Source organism: Pungitius pungitius, chromosome 20 (genome assembly GCF_949316345.1).
Source record: "Pungitius pungitius chromosome 20, fPunPun2.1, whole genome shotgun sequence".
Lineage (NCBI taxonomy): Eukaryota > Metazoa > Chordata > Actinopteri > Perciformes > Gasterosteidae > Pungitius > Pungitius pungitius.
The window spans coordinates 10941110-10945993 of NC_084919.1; positions in this window are offsets into that span (position 1 = coordinate 10941110).

The following is a 4884-nucleotide window of genomic DNA, read 5'->3' on the forward strand; positions in this document are numbered from 1 at the left end:
ATATGGTTTAAATTAAAACAACAGTTTATTTATTTGGGTGTCTACTGATCTAATTACTCCTATTTTGTTGTTGTCGGCGAGGTATTGATATCATTGTTATTTGATATCATTAGTGCTAATTATCACATCATGGCTTAGTAAAGGGCTGTTAATTGTTCAATTATTCACTTTGTTGAGAGATTGACAGCAATAAGTGTAGAGATAGTCAATGCCTATTTAAAAGTATATCAAGTAAAAAAAGTAATTCTTTTAGACTTGTCCAGTTCTCCCGTCAGGTAGAGGTACGACTCAGTTGTGTTCTGTCTCTACACGATAAAGCATTAAGCGACAGCTGTCTGCTGATGGCAACATGATCAATTACAGAAGAAGATAATCATTTATTTGAAACAGTAAATACTTAATTGAAAGGGGTCATAACTTTTTCAAATTCTGCTGAGGAATGTAAAATTAGAAGAAATATTTGCAGATTGATGAGCAAAGATTTGAGGGATTTAAATGTTATGATATCAAACCTAAATACATGACACCTTCTAAAGGTCATCTAGTAATAGCGTTCATTATTCGATATCAGTCCCAACGTTGTGGTATGTTGTCACAGGGCTGCACTTTGCAGTATGAGATATTTCTCTTATCGATCATATCAAGCGGAGAGTTCTCGGTGTTTTCTAAATACTTTAAGAGGTTAAGAAGTCAAAGGGTTTAAGTCCCTAAGTGCAGCCATATATACGTTTTAATAGCTAACAAATAACCATAATAATCATCACAGAATTCTAGGGAAACAGATTTAGTCCTAAATTACTAATGATGCGTATAGATTTGTGTATTTCAATGGAAGCTTCTTTGTCTGTATCAAATTCCCCAAAACCTTACTGAAAACATTAGAATGCATGTTTTTGTTTAATCAGTCCTGAGTTTATTCAGCATGTTTTTAGAGCTGTGTACAGATGCATGGATCTATGAGTTTTGGGACACAAATGTCCTCTGACAGGCACCAGTATCTCATGCTTGGTCAACCAAGCATTCCAAAGTAAACAGAGAATTGTTTCTCTCTAAAGTCGTGCTTAAGGTAAGCAACTTTAGAGCTCCAAGAGATGCATAGATATATCCATTCTAAAAATAGATGTACATATTGCCTTTCTCATGAGAGGTATTTCACATCAAAGTTAAGATCCCTCGAGATGACAGATGAGTAGAAACAAAATAAGTATAGATAATAGAGCAGTTTCTGCAACCCAATGGCTGCTAAATAGCAACATTTCACAAAGAAACCAGGTTTACCTGTAGAACAGAGTAATGACGATGCTGTCAAATCAAGGCTGTTTTTGAGAGAAGAAGACACACAAATGCTTGTAACTTAACAACTGAAAATAAACAGTACTCTTCTGACAAAAGATCTATGAAAATGTGCAAATCCCCCTTCGTCATTCTTGCTTCAACGTTTTGAAACAATCGTTCACCTCCTCCTTCATTTCCTTCAAGCTTTCCCTCTTGTGTCTCCCCAACTGGTGGAACATGCAGTCATTATTCCCAGAGTCAGCAGGCCATATTTAACAGGATTAAATGAAAGGGGAGAGGATGATGGTTGTTGCTGAGTGGATGATGGGTCTCTAATCTTTCCAGAGCCTTCCTCTCCGAACGTCCAGTATTCGGTTCCTGTGACACCTCAATCCCATTGCTTTGCTATAAGCCAACTCATTATTCAAACAATACGGAAAATACTGCCTGGAGCTCTAGCTCACAATCTCACACTGCTCCACTCTCTTTAGTCAAAAGATAGTGGGCATTACCAACCACTATGTATAAATTACGCTTTCTCGTCTCGTCAGACTGTCGTCAATAAAACTGTTTGTGTAAATGGAAAATAAATGATTGGCAATCAATAGAAAAAATGTAACAAGATACATAAATGCATGCCGATGCTTCACGTGCTTCAATCATTCAGAAATAAGTGCTGGATCATTTTACACCTGAATCGACGGGACATCTATTTTTCAGAGATGTGGCCTCCACGTTTCAGATGGGCTGTCCTTCATTATTTTAACTAATGCAAAGAGAAAAAGGCATCAAGCAGCAGGGATACTGGGGAGGGTCTTATGTCATCGTGCGACATTAGTGTTGTTACATAACTGTGACCTCAGTCTTTGCAGCCAAAAACTCTCCCCCACACACCACACACCACCACCTCCTCCCATCTCCTCTACAATTATTCTGCTTCCATGGCTCCAGACACAAACCCGGCTCCGTGGCCAAACAGGCTGTCGGCACTCGGCGAGATGTTCTTCTGAGCGCCCGATGCCGTCAGCTCACACGAGGGCAAACGGGAACACGGGCGAGATCCTGCAGAGTCACAGAGTCAGAAGCCGTGTTGTTGATTTCACTGCACTCACTGCGGAGAAAGCTGTGAGAGCAATGATCGCCGGCTACCATCAAAGATGGTGTCGTTTAGAAGGATTTCCGTTTTCGGATGTTGGTCCACGTACTGCGTGGTACATTTTGTTGTTTAATTCATGAGTGTCAGTTTCTCTGAACCAGATAATTTAAAAAATCACATTTTACTTACAAAAAAAAAAAACATATCCTTCTGCAGTTTATTCAATATATATTTTGTAGAAAGATCTGGCCTCAAATGTTTTAACGCAGCAACGCTTCATCTAAACTATATTTTTATGACTTTGTTTTTGGTAGATTCTCGGCCTACATTGTCAGCGAGGCAGTCCCGGATTTTTTTTGCAATATGAGTGCAACTTCAAATTATTAAAAAATCTTCAAAGACTGGGTACTTACCCGTCAACAACCAATTAATAGTTAAAGTAGTGCGTGTGCTGCTGCCCTCAGTCCTCCTCATTCATCTATAAGCTGTTACTTTTTCCATCTGTAAATGTTCTACCATTTGGGACATAATTTGCCTCGGCAGTACAAAAGAAAAGCTTTGGGAAAACACACATACAGGTCATCAAGTGAAGCCTCTGCTCGTCTGGTGTTTGATCGGCTGGGTCTGAGGGTCTGTCTCTGATCAGAAGCGATAGACGACTAATGAGGACGTTGGGCCAGGCTGATTCGATTGAGCTGCACTGCAGAGGGAGCATCAAAAGAGAGCATCACTGCCTTCAGACATCAAAACACCTGCACGTCCCGCAGTAGCACCACCTGCAGAGTGAAGTGTGAGTTCAGAGGTCACTATCACAGGTAGTCAAGATTCCCTCATGCGTCGTTAACCACGTAGGCTCAACTCTCCTTTGACAGCCAAATAAAGACCAAATAAAGTCATAGCTTTTGAGATGCATTCTTTTTTTTTGTTTTCATTGTTTGCATACAACTTTCGAAAATTCAGAAGAGTGCACGATGTGACATTGATATTAATGCGATATCCATTGAGCCACAGATACAGTCTGCTGTGTGTTGTGGCAGATCTCAGAGCTTAGACATTGAATCACTTGGGAGCACATTGTCTAGGTTTCTGGCTCCTTGCTCCCAGCCCAAGGTGTGAGTAAATCATGGAAATAGTCATCACATCGCAGCCGCCTTGGCACAATTGGCCCTTTTATCTAGGAAGAACCGCCGAGAGCTTTATAAATGTTTCTGACTTCAACATGGATTAGCGTCAAATCTGCAGGACTGCTCCTGTGTCACTTTTGATTAGGTGTCCTAGAAGAAGATCTGCGGGAAAATGTGCCAGGATCTCGGTGGCCCCGCACAACCCTGTAATGTCGCTAAGCTCCTCAATGGTTAGATAATGCTATATGAGATAAGAGCTGGAGTAAATGTTGTGAAATCCTCACCCAGAAACCAAAGAGGCAGTCTGCACCATGTAGTGTAGACACATTAATCACGCTATTATTACTAATCATCTTCTTTTTTTTAGACACACAATCACAAATGTCTTAGCCAAACAATATTATAAAGTGTTATAGGCTCCATTAATACGATCTCAAAATAGCCTTAATAAAGCAGCCTCAAATTGCAAAAGTCACGCTCCTCCCTCAAAACAATACATTAACACATTAGATTTATTCTAAGTGTGTTGTTTACTTACAGGAGGCATGTGTATGAGTCAACAATGACATTTTGAAAGATGAATGTGATTATTAAATGAGCTCAATGGCAGATTTACTGGTATAGTTCCAGCTCAACCAAAAATAGACAAATAAATCAACCACATTTACATGATGGACTTATTAATGCGACATTCATTGTTACAACATTAACATTTTGGGAGAACGTGATCTTCATGTATGAGAGGAGAGATTGCTGCTCTCGGTAAGCTGCTGTTTGATTCATGAGCATGTGGCAGAGAGAGAGAGAGAGAGATGGATAGACACTCAAATTATTTTCACTAGAGGTACAAGTTTTTACTGCATATATACAAATAAATAAATACAACTTTTAAATAATTCCTCAAAAGCCCTGTGTGTTTGATGGCTTCTACTCGCCAAGTAAGGATTTAAGCAAACAGGTTCTGGCCACGAGAACATTGGGCACCGCTGGAGAGCGATTGCGTAACCAATGACAGCCCTCGGAGGCTGATGCAGAATCACGACAGCGGCAATTACTGTCATGGCGTGTTGCTGATACAGTGGATAATACAGGGAGGACGAGTGGACAGGGGGGACAGCGGGTCGCAGGTCAGGCGTGTTTACGTCAGAGTATTTGTCAGATTTTTACGTACACAGCAAATTTAAATGAATGAATTTTTCTTTTGCAAAGCAAACAGTAAAGTTGTAGTTAAAACATGGGCCCATGAGGAGATCTCTTTGTGCAAATAAGAGGTGTAATTTGTTTTCTTACCAAGGAGACTGACAATGATTCTCATCTCATCTCGTTTTCTTTTAATTCTAGTTTCTCTTCAAGATTTGTTGTTGTTGAAGATTGAAGAAGTTGCCCATC